General features: G+C 39.8%; 1 protein-coding gene across 12 annotated transcripts in view; it reads right to left on the bottom strand.

The window, feature by feature from the left end:
• DMD (dystrophin) overlaps positions 1–19,617 on the bottom strand; it is a 1,858,252-nt gene that overhangs the window by 768,440 nt on the left and 1,070,195 nt on the right. The gene's annotated exons all lie outside the window — the stretch shown is intronic.

A 19,617-nucleotide genomic window follows, 5' to 3' on the forward strand; every position in this document is an offset into this window, starting at 1 on the left:
TGTTTTATCTGGACTTTAGGAAGCATTTCACAGCTTTTTACATAAATAAATAGTAAATTAAATAGGAAACAATATAACTCAAAGCCCAGCATCTATGCCTGTATAATATATTGCCATTAACATGTAATGACAGTTGTCAAGCAGTCCTTGTTTACCTGGGCATTGTACGGCCTGCGGGCAACATTTGGCCCGCTAACTAATTCTGACTGGCCATGTCCCCCTTTCAGCATCCCTAGAACCTGTGCATGACACCAAACAGAGGAATTATAAGCTGGAAGAAATAATCATGGAGGCCTTCAACTGATGGAGATAAAGTGAAAGTGACACCTCAGATCAATAATGATGTCACCTGTAAGCCCCTGAATGAAGTTTTTTGCATTTTGTACAACATTATTTGGCAGGGGTGCCCCAAAGTGGAAAAGGTTGGGAAACACTCCAGCATCACCTCTGGTGTGGCCCTCGAGAAACATTTCAATTTGTAATGTGGCCCATAGGAAAATTAATTACCCCCCCCCCCCCCCCGGTCAAAATTGTTATTTTCTGAATAGCTATTGAATTTAATGGCTACAGTAACGTTTCTCATTATTAAAGCACCAGATCTTGTTCATAAAGGTATGTTCACATTTTCTAGAACATGTCCTTTTAGAATCTATTGATAGGTTAGGGCTACAGATGTAGCCATGGTCACCATGATCGCGTTGATGCGTTAGCCCGTCAGAGTAACTTTTCTGAGTCAGAGTTACCTTGACGCGTTAAAAGTATTTTAAGGCTTTAAAAGGTAGTTTCTACATTTTACCACCAGGTGGTGCATGGACCAATTGTAAATTACACTATATTCTTAGAATCCACCTCACGTACAGGAACTCTTCCCCGCCTGACTGTTAATGTGTCTAGAAGAAAGCTGTCAAATTTTTTCGTTCAAATTCTTGTATATTTCGTTCAAACATGCCCTGATGGAAGAAAAATATACAAAAATTACAAAAACAAAAAAAGTAGAATGGGAAGATCTGGCATCAGGATCAGTCAGGGGGTTACAGGGGGGACACTGTTGGGGAGGGGGGGAGTTTTCCAGGTCCCTGCATACAGTAATAATGGAGCTTCCTCAGCTGCCGGCTAATCCACCATTCTGTACAGTGTCCATCTGTTCTATCCAGGGCTGAAGAGGTGGCAGATGAGGAGATCTCCAGGGTAGAGGGATCAATGTTCTAGATGCCATATTCATGTGACTTATTGGATCAGGGTAGTAACTGACATAAGAAGGTTTACCCCTCACTTTGCCTATAGAGTATCTGACGTCTCCCCAGGAGCAGCTTTTAATCCTGGACTCTCCAGACAGTTCTTTCCTTTTCATTATAGGGTGTTTTATCCTCATTTCTATTTATTTCCCCCTCTTCCCATGCCCAGCGCTCCCAGCCTCCTCTCTGTGATTTATTGTATATCAATATACAATGTCCAATAAAGATCGTTTGTCATTTTGACGATGTGTGAACATAACCTAAATCTGTCTAATCTGCTACTTTATTTGTTTTAAAATTTAACTTACATTTATTAAAAGGCTAAGATGCTTTTAAGCGCAGAAGGTCCGATCAGCGTAAAAGTATTTGCAAATGGTCTGTTTGCGAATATTTTGTGCATATCGGTCCCATTTGAGGGGCAGGGGCATTACGGGGGGTACGGCAGCACACAAAGGGGGAGCGGCCTCTGTATGCACCGCATTTATCATTTTTCCAGAGGTAAAATTACAGTGAAACCTATGCTGGCTCTGAGCTGCTTTCACTTCATTCATACAGAGGGGCTCCGTGCTTATGGGATTATTGTAGAGGCAGTGCACCTCTACATAAATCCTAACAGCTCTGGCACTGCAGGGACATTTGTAAGCCCGATGTAAAAAATAGTTGGACTTAATAAATGCCCCCCTAGATTTTCAGTAAAGTATGACCCTAATTTTATCTTTTTACTGTATTTATCAAGTGCAGCTTTTAGGCTGTGTTCACACTACGTATATTTCAGTCAGTATATTTCAGTCAGTATTGCACCAAAACCAGGAGTGGATTAAAAACACAGAAAGGATCTGTCCACACAATGTTGAAATTGAGTGGATGGCCGCCATATAACAGTAAATAACTTCCATTATTTCAATACAACAGCCGTTGTTCTAAAATAACAGCAAATATTTCCCATTAAATGGCAGCCATTCACTCAATTTCAACATTGTGTGAACAGATCCTTTCTGTGTTTTTAATCCACTCCTGGTTTTGGTTGCAATGCTGACTGAAATATACTGACTGAAATATACGTAGTGTGAACGCAGCCTTATACTGCATATTTACAAAAATAAGTTTAATTTATTTACCCCCACTGTTTTTCCTATAAGATGAAAAAGTCTCAAAAGGATATATTCATTCTCTCTAATTATTTTAGTTAGTTATTTAGTTATTACCATCCACATATGATAAATCCCAACATTTCCTTAACCCACTGCATTATTTACTATGTACCATACTGCTTATCTTCTATTTATGACATCAATAGAGGGATATATTATTTTTAACAGAATCAGTCAGGTGATATAACAAGTGTCAAAAAAACGTAGCAATTATACAAAAAGAAAATGCTTACTTAGAGCTGGTCATTAGCTTTCAAGCAATTGAGGATTTTTTGTCTTGTAGTATAATTGTATTCTTCTCAATTTCCTCTCCACCTTGGTCTATTCCGGTGACTGTGTTATTTACTTATATTTCATTAAGGTTAGCTTAAGAGCTCGATGGAGGTTAATGTCAATTTTCCTTTCCTCCATTCTCTAACTTTGCTCAATGCCCTACGGCTTAACATTTAGAAACACAGCGGATAAAGAATCAGCCAACATTTTTAACCTTTAACGTGGGTTTTATGAATGTCCATAATAAAGCCGAATAAAGTAAATTCTACAGCATTTTTTGTACTCTAAACAAAAGCAAATATTTCATTATCATTTTGTATTTCTGTACAGTCATACATTATTAATCACAAATTACAAAAAGCTTAGGCCAAGAGAATCCATTTTTATAAATATCACAGATTAGGTCAAGAATCTAGCTGTAACTACATACAGTGGATGAATATAGCGTTATGTAAATGTAAGTGGAAGTGTATCTAGATATAGATACATTTACCTATAAGGACCAGGGCATCCTGGAGAGTGGGAGGAGACTACCTACAGCTGTGTCAGTTCAGTAGCAAGGAGCTCCAGCCATTCCAGAGCTCACTACATCATAATGGCCATTCAGTCCATGATATAGTCAGCTTACAGACCATATATCACGGGTATGTGAATGTGGATTAAGGGCCACATGTATCATCCGGCGAACGGATGATTTTCGGCAGAAAGTGCCGATTTGCGTATTTTTTTTCTACACAAATGGCCGATCTGCGAATAAAATATTCGCAAATCGGCACTTTCCGCCGAGTACACCAGGGGGTCGGAAAGGGGGCATGTAGTGGGCGGAATGGAGGGCGCGGACTCAGAGTCCGCGCGATTTACCATCCGTTCCGCCCAAATGTACGCCGAAAACCTACTCCAGTCCTCAGCTGGCGTAGGTTTTCGGCGGTGCGCACCGGCGCGCACGGGATTTATGTAGAGGCAGTCCGCCTCTACATAAATCCCCGTAGCGCCGGAGCTGCGGGGGCATTTATAAGTCCGGCATAAAAAACGCTGCACTTAATAAATGCCCCCCTAAGTGTTAATAAATCTATCTCACTGTATTTCATTTATTGTCTTTAGCTAATCTGCACTGGAGAGAGATTTTAACTTCGGGTACAGTTAATAAACTTTTTTCAACATCATAAAAGAAAATGCCATGTCATTCCCCAACCAAATCAAATGCATAGATGCCATTGTGCACCAAAAAGATGCCCTTTCATTCCTGGTATACCTAAATGTCATTGCCATAGCTCACATACTCAGTGTCTCAATAAATCTTCACCATTTGGATTTTCAAACAAATGAACCCTGTTTGCAATATATTTCTACACATGTAGTGACTTTGTTTTCGAGTCCTGCTGCTTACAGGTAGAAAGTACAATGATTAATGCATCCACTTGAAGAATTACAGGTCTTCTTCTAGATTGAAGGCCATACATTTAATTTGGATTAGCAAAACAATTACTTAGTAGTTAGGTTTTATGTTGTATACTACACTAACAGACATTGATGTTACATTTTCTCATAATTGCCCTAAGGAGTGACGCTTTTATTGGTATAAACCAACAGGACAAACAAATCATGTACGTATGTCTTTTTAAATACCTTTTTTAAAAAGCAATTGTGAAAACTATCTATTAATATCATTGACTACTTTCACTGAACCACATGAGGCCAAACCTTTTTAATAGGGATGGTCCAAACCTGCTGAGGTTTGGGTTCGTATGAACCCGAACGCTCGGCATCAGATTCCCGCTGTCTGCCCGCTCCATGGAGCGGGCGGATACAGCGGGAGGAACGCCTGGAAAACTGGGATACAGCCTATGGCTATGGCTGTATCCCAGTTTTCCAGGCTGTCCTCCCTCTGGATCCGCCCGCTGCACGGAGCGGGCAGACAGCGGAAATCATTACCGAGGGTTCGGGTTCGTACGAACCCGAACCAAACTCGATTCGGACCATCCCTACTTTTTAACATTGGGGAGATTGGGACAGAAACCAGGAAGTAGGAGATAAGGCCCTTTTACACAAAGCGATTTTCGGCCGTATTCGGCCAATATGGACTGTTAAGACCGTTAATCGTTTCGTGTAATAAAAGACAACAATCAGACAACAACTTCCTGGTGGAAGTCACTACTCTTCATTTATGAATATTGACAGTCTACCCCCATTATGTTTGTCCGGTGCCATTTTGTGTCGGTGAATCACAGTCTTACATTACTCACTGGGATTGGTTTGTTGTCCTTCCAGGCACTCCTTTCTCTGATGCGCGTCTAGCAGGCACTCCCTTATTCATCTATTGGATGCATGCTGACAGGTCAGGGTTGTGTAATTCAGCGTAACATGTAGGGAAAGGTGTTGTTAGTCCGGTGATGGGCGTACTTCTCAGTAATCTGGGCGGGCATGGGGTCGTGATTAGACCTGGAGGGCGTGACAAGGAGGGCATGTAACACGCAGGGGGAGATGGGAGATTTGTATTCTGAACCCGGAAATGGAGTGATATAGAGAGCGTGTTACAAGGCATTACAAAGATGAGAAAACGAGTCAAGTGGGAGATAACCCCTTAATTAATTAATAAGACCCTCCAGTTGTGTCTGCAATTGAAGACCAGGCATGCCAAGCACCACCCTTTAACCCCTATCCCACCAGCTGTCTGTCAGCTAAAAATAGAAGGAATCAAGATTATCACCTTTGGTTTCTGCAATATTCACAGGACTAGTAATAGTTAATCCTGCGGACTATAAAAATCTATAAACAAGTTTTTTTTTTTTTGTTTTTTTTTTACCTGAAAGAGTAACTGGTTCTGGCTTTTAACTAGGGATGGTCCGATTCTGGTTCGTACGAACCCTCGGAAATGATTCCCGCTGTCTGCCCTCTCCGTGGAGAGGTTGGATACAGCGGGAGGACCGTCTGGAAAACTGGGATACAGCCATAACCATAGGCTGTATCCCAGTTTTCCAGGTGTTCTTCCCGCTGTATCCACCCGCTGCACGGAGCGGGCAGACAGCGGGAATCTGATGCCGAGCGTTCGGGTTCATACGAACCCGAACCTCGGCAGATGCGGACCATCCCTACTTTTAATCAAATTTTTTTTATATAATGTATTACAAAACATCTACTTTAATAGTATGCTTATTCCTCTTTTAAAAACCTTTTTTGTCACTATTACTCCGGAAGTCAAAAGTGTATACCTTAAAGAAAGATGTTTAGTTGAACATGTCACATGCTAGAAAAGATGAGATGAAAAGGCTGCTATAGTGTGCATTAAGCCTATTAGATAAATGATAAAAGGTGATAATGCTGAAATAAGGATTTCCTTCATGTAACTGGCTGCTTTGACTTCCATGTTCTGAAAAAAAAAGCTCTTCACAAAGGAAAAATGACATGAGAAAGTGTAACATAACACTTATGTAAGATTTAATGTGTGACTTTTCTGCAAGTAGGGCATGGAATTTTCTTTAACTATCTGCTACAGAAACTGCTAGTGTTCTTTGATACCTTTGCAAGTATATAAACTAATGTAGGTTAAAATAACATTATTTATCATCAAAGTCCATTCATTTAAATAGCTGCAGGCATAGCTGCAGAGCTCCCCAACCTGCTGATAGATCATTGTGTGGACATTTTGCAGAATCACATATTGCTATGGCAATCTTGTGCACTGTTTTCATTAATATATTAATGAGGCCATTTGGTGTATTGGGGGCCGTACTTTACCCCTCAGTGCAGTGATGCAGCTGCCTGTCCACTCTTCTGTCAGTTCCTTTAACAAATACTGAGGCTGCCCCTCTGCAGAGAGGTGACCTCAGTACTCATTAGGGGCATTGATAGAGGAGAGGGCAGATGACCGAATTGGTGCATTGAGGGGTAAAGTACTGTCCCTTGGTGCACCTTAAGACCTCAATATATAATATTGAACATAATATAATACTGAACATATAACATTGAACATAAAAATGGTCTGCCAGAGCACCATAGTGCAAGTAACAGATATAATTGAATAACTAGGCATTGGTGGAAGAGAGCCCTCAATTATATTCCCTGACATATGACACTGGGTCCCTTTGCAAGTCCTAGCTACAATAGACCAGACTGAGTATATCTTGGGGACATTACTATTTTCAATGGGGCACATGAGGTGTTATAATTAAATTCAGGGGAACACATTTTCATGTAATTTGTCACACAGACATGTCAAAAATTTTTATTGTTCAGTGCAGAGACTACCACCACCAATCTCTAGTTATAGCAAGGAGAAGCACATGAAAGTGTGATTCACTTGCTGGATCACCGCTTACCCCAACTTATTGCAGGAGACGGCCTCCATTTTAAGTTTATGGAGCCAATTTCTTGCAAAAGAGTGCCATTCAAGGTAGTGAAAACAAGGGAGTGGGGTGCTTGCAAGTGTATTAACGTTAAAAGAATGGGGGGGGTGAGGTGTATGTTTTAGACACACTGACATGATAGAGTTGTGCTAACAAATAGGCACAACTCTATTGAGGGATTTAGCAAGGATTACACCCAAGCCAGGGCGGGAGCACCAGTGAGTTGGTGTATAGAGATGAGATGAAGTGATCCACATGGGACCAATGGACCGGAGAATCCCTCTTTAGACCGGCACAGGTGTAGAGATCATGCAGGGTGTCGCGTGCCAGTATATTCTAAATCAAGTATCACATAATACTTGATATAGAGTATACTGGCATGCTGACACCCTGCATGATCTCTACACCTATGCCTGTCTGAAGAGGGATTCTCTAGTTCATCGGTCCCACGTGGATAACTTCATCTCATTGAGGGAAGTAAAGTGCCTTACTGCTTGCTTTACCCAGCTATAAATCTTGATCATAGTGGGTCTCAACACTGGGATTGTTCAATCAAAACTTTTGATAAGTCTTTGTAATATATCTAAAGTTTTATTAAATGACAGTAATGCTTTAAATACTGAAGAAGGCAATGTGTGTAATTTATCTTATTTTATTGGGGCACACTTTGTAATATAATTCATTTCAGGGGCACAGTGTGTGTGTGTAGTTGGGGGGGGGACTGTCTAGTTCTTAAGAGTGTAAATTTAGTCCGTAACCATGTAGACACATACTGTATGCCTACACAGAAGCTGTAACACAAAACAGTTGTAGGCTTTTGATTTGTGATATTGGTTTGTTTTAGTTTCTAACCTAGGTTTGTTTGTGATATTGCATTTATATTTTACATGCAACAAAAGCAGTATTATGTTTTCAAAAATGTACATAGGCATTAATGTGCACTCACAAAGAATTACCTACTTAAAAGAGTTCAATGATATAGTAATATATATTAAATAGTTTTTTTTGTTAAATCTTTTAAGGTTTTTTATTGATTTGACTTTGTTAAATTACTATCAGGGCGGATGGGGTAAATTGAAATTGCAGTCCATATGTTTTCATTTTAACCTTATATAGCCCAGTGTACAACACTTTCCTGGGGGGATTTAAAACAGAACTTTAAAGCTCAGCCTTCACAACTTTTAGAACTTGACTTTCAATGACATAAGAGACACACTCTATGTCTTTGCAGTGAAGAAAACAATAAAATTAGCAAAGCATATGATGTGGAAGAGAACCCAGTAGAAAACTGCCACTGTAGCTGTTCTGTTCCATTGGCTGCTTACCAGACAGTTGAGCCTGGCCAGAATTCTCAAGCAGGAGAAGTTCATAAAAGCACTCTGCAAAACCTAAAGCCTCATTGCAGAGAATATATTCCCTGTACTAATGACTATCATTTCAGTATATAAAGCTAATCACAAAGGCAGGTATCTATGGTAAGGGGACCATCATCGGTGCAAAAATAGCACTATATTTGTTAAAGTTTAATAGGCAGAGTTTAGCTCTGGAGACACTTAAGCCTGCACAGTTAAAAGGTATGTAGCGGCAAGCATTTCTCTATTACTGCAGTAATAGTTAAATAAAACACATTGTAACTAAGGCTGTTTATGAAAAGACATTTTGGTAACATTATTGGGCAAACTATGCTTTAATTGGAACTGGATTCACAGCGAATCTGAATAAAGCTGGATTCACGGTGAATTTAGCGAAGATTTAATTAGTTGAATGAAGCAAATTCTGTATAAAATTTGCAAAAAAAAGTTTATTAACCTGTCCATGCTCCCTCAGTGCCCGCTTAGCCAATCACTGACCGCGATGCTGTCCATTCTCATTCATTCACTGACTAACTGGGAAGGTCAGCACCATGTCCAGTGATTGGCTGAGTGTGCGACTGAAGGATGCTGAGGGAGTATGGACAATTATGTATCAAAATGGTAAGTTCGGTTCACAAATTTTGCGGTGAAAATTTGTGTGTGTGGGGGGGAGACAAGTCGATGGGAGCAGACTCATAAGCCGCATTGTGTCCTTCTCCTAGCTCAGAGACATATACACGCTGGCTGCAGATGATGAGGCCTTAAACAGGGAACAACTAAAGGGACAGAGGGCTGAAGCAAGGTCTGGCCCAGAAGATAAACATGTCATCTCAGTCAACCACTTCAGAAAGAGAGCATCTGCCTGAGCTAGTGGTTGAGCACTGGTCCCATTTTCTACAGAATATGCCTACAAAAGAGGAATTCCATTCCTGTAAAGACCTGTAAAGCTGAAATTGCCACCGTCTGACAGGACATACAATATATGACAAAAGATTAAATATCTGGCTCTGATCTTGCTGCATCAAAGAATACAAACCATTTTTTGTCCAGTGGCCAAAATGCAAATAAGAACACATAGCCTATATATATGTGTATATATAGAGATAGAGCGAGAAACAGAGAGCAAGAGCGAAGGGCTAAGAAGTTAAACTGTAGCGACAAATGATTTTCCAATAAACATTTGACATCAAGATGTACACAGGCAAATCCCCTGAATGTAGAGTATTTGTAGCGGTTATTAAAGTATCACCATACAACGTTTTAAAGCAGAGAAAATATCAGAGATAGTTGAAAGAGCCACACATTAGCCTAGCATGAAATATTTACTCCTTATGTTCTTCTGCCTGTTTGCTTCAACAAAGACTGAATTAGAAGTTCTAAGGAACAATTCAGGAGATGTCTTAATAGTGGTAAAACAAGGATGGAATATAAAAAAGTCCCAGCAGTCCCAATTAAGACTCCATAATTAGACCGTAGGAGGGAGTGACATTTTACTGCTGAATGTATTCTATAAATACAGAGATAAATTAGTCTGGTGCTGCTGTCAATAGTATAATTTTTAAGTGTTCCATTTGCATTAACTCAAGTAGATGAAAATAAAATAAAATGGCAATCAATCACATTTATTAAGCAATTTAAAGTAGTTCTACATCACAACCAGTCTAGTTAAAGATACATTGAAAAGATAACATTTCCAAATGTATAATAAAAGTTTAACTAGCTTGTTAGAAGAATGACAATTTAAAATGTTCTGCCATCTAGAATAGATTGCAAAGGAACTCAAAAATCTTATTGAAGGAGTTATCCCAAGATCCAAAGTTACCCCCTATCTATAGGATATCAGATAGATTCAACTGCTGGACCTCCACTCATCCCAATGGAGAACAATGGTCACTTAATTGAATGGAGTAGCATTGTGCATACATGGCCAGTGCTCTATTGATTATAAGGCTTCCAAAAATTGCCAAGTTCAAGAATGGGGGTATATCTATGAATCTGCAGATAATGTTTTTTTTTTAAGACCAGTTTTCACATGAGCATATTAAAATGCATTTTCAGTATTATGGCCACGTGTCTTGGCCTAAAAGCAAGTTTACTGACCAGGCCCTTGGAATTCCCTAAATATGTGTCCCAAGATTGCTAGCTGAAAAAAAACATAACAAACAAAACATGATTTCACAATACTTTGTCAGGATATATAGTGTTTATATGTAGCTACCTAGTGGTTGTGATGTACTGTAAGCTATGGCTTATTAAGGGTTTTGCCATCAGGTCTTATATTGACTTTACACTTACACTTGACTTATATTGACTTTACACTTACACTTTACACTACAATGAGTATCCATAAAGGGAATTTTTCAGCACCTGGGCTGCTCCCCAGGTGCTGACAGTGTGGTGCAGATGTGTGTCCCCCATTGTGTGTCCTACCTTTTTTTGCCATATGTGCTCTGGTTTGTACACAATCTGGCCCGATATGTTGATAGCAAGTGTCAAAGAGGAGAAGCGGTGAGGCGTTCGTGCCACACTTTGGCACGCCTCACCACTACTGCTTCCTCACTGTTAAACATGAATATTCATTACTGCCCGGCCTCCTGCTTCCTGGTTACACCATCTACAGGCCAGCATGTGCCGTTTCTAGCAAGGGTCGCACACGCCCACTTGCCTGTTCGCACCTGCGCCCTGGATCTGTGCAGTCTGCATGCTCCTGTCGGCAGTAACGTGCATGCACCACAGAGCAGGGGAGCGGCGCAGGCACACTGAATGTACCAACTGAGGGCATTGGCTTCAGGCCCTCAGCGTGTCTGTGCTGCTCCTCTGCTTTATGGCTCATGCGTGTTACCGCTGACCGCACAGATCCAGGGCGCAGGTGCAAACTGGCAAGTGGGCATGCACAGCTCTTGCCAGCAACGGCACATGCGGGTCTGACAATGGTGTAACCAGGAAGCAGGAGGCCGGGCCACAATGAAGATTCATGCCTAACAGGGAGGATGCAGTAGTGGTGAGGTGTGCCACTCCTCACCGCTACTCCTCTTTGATTCTTGCTACCAACATATCAGGATAGATTGTGGACTCACTAGTGCACAGATCGCAAAAAAGAAAGGTAGGCCACACAATGAGGGACACACATCTGCACTACACTGTCAGCACATTTATCCCTACTCGGATGTTGCTTTCAAATCTATAGTTTGTACCTGGTGCAGACCTGACAAATTCCCTTTAAATGTTTCTGTCAATTTTGACAGCAGCACCCAAATGGTTAAATTCCCTAATAAATTATGGAAGCTCCTAGATGCTGATAACAGCTGGGAATTACCCTGTATAGAGTGGGCTCAAAACCTAAGCAAGCTCCATGCACTGTTGACACCTGGATGAGTATTCTCGCACTGTATCTTAAAAAGGCAACCCATGAACAAGAATTGCTTTTAATGATTCTAAAAACAGAAAAGCAGAAGTACTGACTCAGCTGTGTAATAAATAAGATGTCCAGAACTCTTCCTGCAGAGCAGCTCTAATTCCCTACAGATCCATGCCTATCTTACATGGTAGACAGAATGGAGTCACCTTCTACAGCATTTTCAAGCTTAAAAGAAAATTATGTTTTAAAAAATATATTTTAGGACAACACTGTTTTTAGAAGTTGTGATGTCACATGATTCTTGTCAGCCCAGGCCTGCCAGGAGTTTTGTCCATAAATAAATCTCTATAGAACTAGAATTTCCTGGACTCCTTGGTATGTGGGTTAGGTGGAGTTACATATCCTCTATGGACCCTGCTTGCTTTATTGACTGACAGGTACATGATCGGCAATGGGTGGCAAATGCGCCCTGTAATAAAGCAACCACCCATCTTAAAAAATACACATTCATATTTTCTGCTAGTTTGTATGTAATGGACTGCAAGAACTATTCCTACGGCTTACTTATATTTGCATTTCAGCACCAAAATTGGTGAAGCCTTATCGATTAGTGGAGGTATAGGTATTCTACAAAGGCGCCCTCTATTGTCTATATTTGGCAATAGGGTGGAAAGTTCGGACTGAAAAGATTATAGTTCTGTTGAAAAACGACAATGGTCAGTAAAGACAACCCACAAAATATTTGATTTTAGATCTTGATATTGTATTGTAACATAGTAACATAGATACAATTAGAGATGATTGAACCGGGTTCCGGTTCGAGTCGATCCGAACCCGAACGTTCGGTATTTGATTAGCTGGGGCTGCTGAACTTGGAAAAAGCTCTAAGGTTGTCTGGAAAACATGGATACAGCCAATGACAATATCCATGATTTCCACATACTGTAGCCTTAGGGCTTTATCCAAGTTCAGCAGCCACCGCTAATCAAATACAGAAAGTTCGGGTTCAGATCGACTCGAGCATGCTCGAGGTTCGCTCATCTCTAGATACAATACAATATTCTTTAGAGTATGATTCAAAGAACACAACAAGACCTAAAAAAGGACAATAAGACTTGATATTCTATTTTTAAAATAAAAATAACAATTATGATTTTGAAATAGATCTTTTTGTAAAGATTTTCAACTCAACCTAAATTTAGTCAGAAAAGCCAGCTCAGAAGGTAGCAACCTTGAGCTCTCCAGATGCTGAGTTACAAGCCCCTACATGAAGTGTCAATCATTGAGACTCCTCAGAGTCAAAGTTAAACAGTTGGAAAGAAACAAGCTGTTAAACCCCAATCTAGTCATTAATGTCAGGTTTCACACAAAGATCTGACAACACAAGTTACTCCATACAACCGTATGCCACATTTTGCTTCCTACTATGAGATAAAAGACAAAATCAAAACTTGATTTTATTACATATCAGGAAGTTTAAGCTTATAAAGATATAAAATGCATGTTTTTTTAGGTTGTCTATTGTGTGTGCAGCTTAAACAAACCTTTTTGTTCACCCTAACAGATAAAGCTTATTAAGATTTTATAGACAACAGAGTCAAGAAAGGGTCAGCTAAAATACTTAAGCAAAAGAGCAAGAAATGTTTTATGTGATTCTAATTTCAGTCTTCAAGGTTCACACTAAGGCCAGTTTTAGCCATAATGCTGATGCATTTACGTGTCTTTATTACGGCCACAATACTTGAGTCTCCCATGGTTCAACTAAATCAACCTTTGATCACAGTAGAGTCCTATAGGAGGTCTAGGTGTGAAAGCCTAAAAACAAATCGTAAAATACATGCTGATTTACTATAGAGATATCTTGGAGTATCCAATATAATTTACAACAAAAAAATGAAATGTGTATTGCAAACGCATGTGAGTAAAAAACAAAGCAAACACACAAAAAAAACCTAGATGTGTTCACCATAATTGAATCTTGACTTAAAAGGTAAAATATATTTTATTCAGCTGAACATAAACAGATTTTGAAAGAAGAAATCTATCCAAAAATTATTTTTAAATACAATGGTGACAGTTTATTAAGGCTATATACCAGTTCTGGAATAAAAAGCACAAAACATTTTTACTGTGGATAAGTGCAAAAATTTTAGATGTTTTGCCTTTTTTGCGCCCCATAAACACTTTTAGATAAAGTGAGCAGGCATTAAAGGGAATAGTTATGGTCTCCCAATGCCTGGCAGGTTTATAATATATTCATCAGTTTTCCTATGAGTGGTCTTTTCCTCACTCCCTGTATGGGTGCTTGTGATATATAGATATAACTAACACTATAGTTTCTTCATTCTGAAGAGCATGGGGTTTACTATAGCTCCACAGGAGATACTAGAATGCTTTAACATTTAAGAACTGTATTTGCCAATGCTTGAGTGCTCAACTTGAGTACTGAGCCTTATTGAAATCAATGGGAGACTTTAGTATCTTGTACAGTCCCCCCTGTTCAGCAGAGGGAAGGATGTGTGATTCACCCTGCTCTGCACAGCAGAAGAAACCTTGCTCATGAGGGGGGAGATTTCCATCTGGAGATCCTGGGAAAGTGTCTTCTTTTTTGTTTTATTTCTTTCTTTTTTTTTTTTTTTTTCTTTTTTGAGTTAATCAGTGGCTAAGGTATGGAGGTTTATACTTACTGTCTGCGGCTCCTTGCATTGCATTTTTTCTATTCTCTTCCACTTTCTTTAATAAGCCAATTAACAACTGGGGGGGGGGGGGGGACACGGCTGCAGCTGCTAATTGGTTGTGCCAAGACTCCTGCAATTTCCACTCAGCCAATCAGGTGGTGCAGTGGTGTCCTGCCTCAGCTGCTGATTGGCTCATTAAAGAAAGTGGAACAGAAGAGAGAGGACATGGCATGCCGGGATCAAAGGAGAGTGGGTTAATCCTTCACCAACATTTAACCCCTTTGGCGCAAGGGATTAAGTGGAGCTGCTATGCAACCCTGCTTAACCCCCTAGAGACTGGACTGCTCAGTCTGGCCCCCAAATGGGGGTCATATAGCATGGGCGTCATATAGCATGTACAATTAACCTTATAGGGGACAGACTGAGGTAAGGAAACTAAACTTAACCTCCCAGGTACCGATCTTTAGTCTTCAGGTCAAGCATTGGGCACTCTCTAGTAGCCCAGTGCTTATAATAGTATGCTCTCTAAACACTCATTCAATAATGAGGATAAAATATCCTGGAAATATGTAATCACTTTCTATACCAGTTAGATATTTATTCTGCATTTGATACAAAAACTATTTACTCTAAATGAAAGCAAAAATAGTACAGGTTTTAATTCTTTTGTAATAAACATTAAAAGACACTGATCCAGTTCTCTGTCATTGTTCTCATAATTGGGATGAATGTAAATAAAAAGAATTATGTCATGAACAATCTTTTACAATGTAACACAAATGTATCTAAGCACTCAGCACCATAACAAAAGAAAACTAAACCTTCATTCATGCCTACTTTACTGAGAGCCAAACAGAAAGAAAGAGAATAGTTAGATTCCTAAGCAACTGCAAGTTGCATTTATTCTGCATTGTGAAGGTTAATATATAAGTGGTTATATAAGTGGTTGACATAGTGCCACAAAAAAGGGAGAGTAAATATAATTTAGTCAAATGGGGATATTTATCAAACTGGTGTAAAGTGAAACTGGCTCAGTTGCCCTTAGAAACCAATCAGATTCCACCTTTCCAAGAGTCTGTGAGGAATGAAAGATGGAATCTGATTGGTTGCTAGGGGCAACTAAGACAATTCTATTTTACACCAGTTTGATAAATCTCCCCCAAAGTCTTCTCTCCTGTTGGCATTAGTGGGCAAATACAACTCAAACAAGTGCCATCATTTACATGGGAATCACAAGCATAGACTCAAACTGATCTTAATAGGACATTGGTTAGACTCTTGACTGATATTGACATCCAGGGAAGTCATCATAAGTTAAGGATACAGAGAGGGCTCACAGCACAAACCCTCTCTGTACAGTGCCGCCACAGCCGGGCCCACAGCTATTAACCAGCGTGCCCTGATCACCTCACTGTCAAAACTGACAACGGCCTTTAAATGACTTCAATTAGCCATCACCTTAGGTCTTGTGGCATAATTGATTTTCCATATGCCACACACTGAAATTTACACCTGCTACTCTTCATTTACACCAATTTATTTTGTAAATGATAGCCAATCTATTAGACCGCTGGCGGCCATGCCCCCTTCTGCTATGAACGCTTCACTTTTTTAGAAAATGGACTGAGTGATGCAAAAGTAAAAAAAAAAAAAAAAAAGTTAGAAAAGGAAATGCGCCAAAATTACAACCTTTTTCCATCTGAAAAGTTTAAAATAATGATAATATTATTTACCATAATTATTGTTATTAATATTAAATACAAAGGCATACGCTTACCTTCAGAAGAAGGATATTGTATACAGTTGTGGAAAGTGCAGGGTATTCCAGTAGCACAGAGAAGATACTGTATGAGAGACTCTGGTACGACTGATGCAGACATTCATAATGTGCAGATTAGCAGAGAATAGATTATTTTGGGAATTTATGCAGGCTATTAAATAGTAGCCTAGGATAGCTGTTTCCAGGTATGAATCATAAAGGCAAACTATATTGTTCAGTCTTATCATTACATTGTACTGCAACTATTTAATAGGCACGTATTACCACTCCATTACACTCCAGACAGCATAGTCTCCTTCCACATCTTTATGACAATGAAATAAAGGGTGCAGATAAAGTTAATAAATATGCAGAAAAAGACCTAAATAGTGTGGCTGTGACTCTCTACGCCTAACCTGTGCTGCCAAATAAGTTAGCTGTTCCATAGAGTATAGTTCTACACAGTAAGTCCACAAGACCATCTCCTAATATGCTCAATTTTATACTTTTTTTTATACAAGTAAACCAACAGTAAAATAACACAAAAATATAATAGCTGCACAGTGCATTACCTCTTATTTATATAGTGCCATCACATTCTGCAGTGTTGGAGAGCCGAAAAGTGTATATTTTCCTTTTCTCCTAACATTCACAATATATTTAGGTCTTCTCATTTTCGAAAATCCTAGTAACCCAAATAACCTAAACATGTTTTATTTATCCTTAAGGATTCTTAAGTACTGGAATTTCTTACTACTTCTAAATAAAGTACTGCTTACCTAAATAAAATAGATCAAAATGAAGTCAACAATGCAATAAATTACAACTTACATAAGCTCAACATAAGAATAGTGTGAGTATTCCTTCAGTTATAGCACATTCCCCCTGGGGTCCATGAGTAGCAAAACCCAACATGATGGCCGAGGCCAAAAATACTCTATTTTATGGAAACTCTTTTACTGCACATTTGCAAGATTTCGCATTGGAATTTGCCTGATGTCACAGCAAAGGGCTGTGAAGGGGTTTTAATGTGTGCAGAGCCATTTACCAGGACCCGGGAATGACAGGCAGCCATGGTCCCGCAGCTGCCTGTCATTACCCCCTTAAATGCTGTGATGCACAGCGATGGCGGCATTTAAGGTAGTTAGTGACAGGACAAGGACCTGTAACTGATTGATCGGGACCCCCATTTCATGGCTGCAGGAGTCACGATCACATGTGCCGACAGGCAGGGGTAAGTCACTTACCTCCCGCTTGTTGGATCTTCAATCTGTTTATAGAGTCTGCTATGGCATAGCATTCACCAGTATATGCAATCAGAGCATAGCATATATAAGTCCCCTAAGGGACTTATAAATGCAATGAAAAATGTGTTTAATTTTTTTTTTTTTTTTAAACCTTATAAAATGCCCCAATAGAGATTTATATTTCTCCTTTTTCCAGTATACAAAAAAAAAAATTAAATTAAATTATATATCGTAGGGTGTGGAATTGTCCGAACTATTAAACTATATTAAACTATAACAATATTGTTCCCATGCAGTTAACAGCGGAAATGAAAAGCGGAAAAAAACCCCACCAGGATTGCAAATGTATTATGTATTAAAAAAAAATTAATAAACAATCAAAAATTTTCTCCTACACCAATATGATAACAATAAAAACAAGAAATCATGGTGCATAAAATGACACCCCAACCAGCCCTGTAGGTGGAGAAATAAAAACGCTATGACTCTTAGAAGACGAGGAGGCGACATTGCTTCAATTCGACTCAAACATCTGGGCATCATTGACCTCGTTCGTGAAGGGGTTAACTACTTGCTTGAAAGCAGGGGCGTAGCTAATGTCTCTTGGGCCCTGGTGCAAGAGGTCAACTAGCCCTTCCCCCCTTCCTCAACCAAGCAATGCTATATATATAAAGACTGATAAATATAAATATATATCAAGACTGATAATACCAGTATATGGGAAATGTCACCATGCATATTACCGCCATACTGTTACTAACTGGAAGCAAAGGCACTGCACGTCCAAGTCTATGATGCTTATGAAAGAATTTTATTTACACAAGAATGGTATGTCACAATCCAACCAGATCAGAAATCAGGATACAAAATAATAATGCAGATAGGTAATGCTACTGGCAACGTTTCGGTCGTGCTTCCGACCTTCCTCAGGCCAATGTAGCCAAACTGTAGGTAAGGAGAGATGACGATAGATCTATCGTCATCTCTCCTTACCTACAGTTTGGCTACATTGGCCTGAGGAAGGTCGGAAGCACAACCGAAACGTTGCCAGTAGCATTACCTATCTGCATTATTATTTTGTATCCTGATTTCTGATCTGGTTGGATTGTGACATACCATTCTTGTGTAAATAAAATTCTTTCATAAGCATCATAGACTTGGACGTGCAGTGCCTTTGCTTCCAGATACATCTTGGGATTGAGGAATCCTTTTGCACTATCACCCAACATCTCTGCGGGAGTGCGGTTTTGTTGCTGTCATTGGACTGTTACTAACTAACTGTTTCTAATCCTGTATACTGAGACCAATATTGCCAATAATACCTGTATATAGGAAGGAAATATTACCGCCACACCACAGCCACCATATTGTTACTGACCAGATCCTGAATACTAAATCCAATAAAACACAGTACCAGATAACAAGTAACAAATAACACCACCACATCCTGACTAATGCCACCACTGCTACTGACTAATACCACCACATACTGACTAACACCACCACATACTAATGTCACCACATACTAACTAACACCACCGCTGCTACTGACTAACACCACCGCTGCTACTGACCAACACCACCACTACTGAATAACACCACCACATACTGACTAACACCACCGCTGCTACTGACTAGTACCAACACATACTGACTAACACCACCACTGAATAACATCCACTGTACGCAGATCACTATCACCTCATCCAGTCATATAGAGGTAGCCTCAGCTCTACACAGGTCCTGTACACCATATACATTACAGTGCAGTTACATCAGGTGACTCACATGGGACGTCTTCTCTGATCAGAGTTCTTCCCTATTCAACGTCTTCTTCTGTCCTAGGCCCTTATGAGAACTTCTCCGAGCCACGAATCCACAGAATCTGCCAGACAGACATGTTAGGCTCCTCACTTTGTCACCTCCTCATCTCTCTACACACTGCACATCTGTATTGGCCCCTTTACACCCTCATTTAGTGCGTAGGCTGACTATGTGATCCCCTATATTATATGCCCCCCCTCTAGGGTCCATTATAGTACATGCCCTATTGCATACACTCCCCAATTTTTCCCCCCTTATAGATGCCCCTTATAATGTCCCCCATTTAAATGGCCCCTGTGTAACCCCCTTATAATGGCCCCCATTGTAATGCCCCTAATAGATGTCCCCAATTGTAATCCCCCTTATAGATGGCCCCCATTGTAATCCCCCTTTAAAA

Source organism: Dendropsophus ebraccatus, chromosome 5 (genome assembly GCF_027789765.1).
Source record: "Dendropsophus ebraccatus isolate aDenEbr1 chromosome 5, aDenEbr1.pat, whole genome shotgun sequence".
Classification (NCBI taxonomy): Eukaryota; Metazoa; Chordata; class Amphibia; order Anura; family Hylidae; genus Dendropsophus; species Dendropsophus ebraccatus.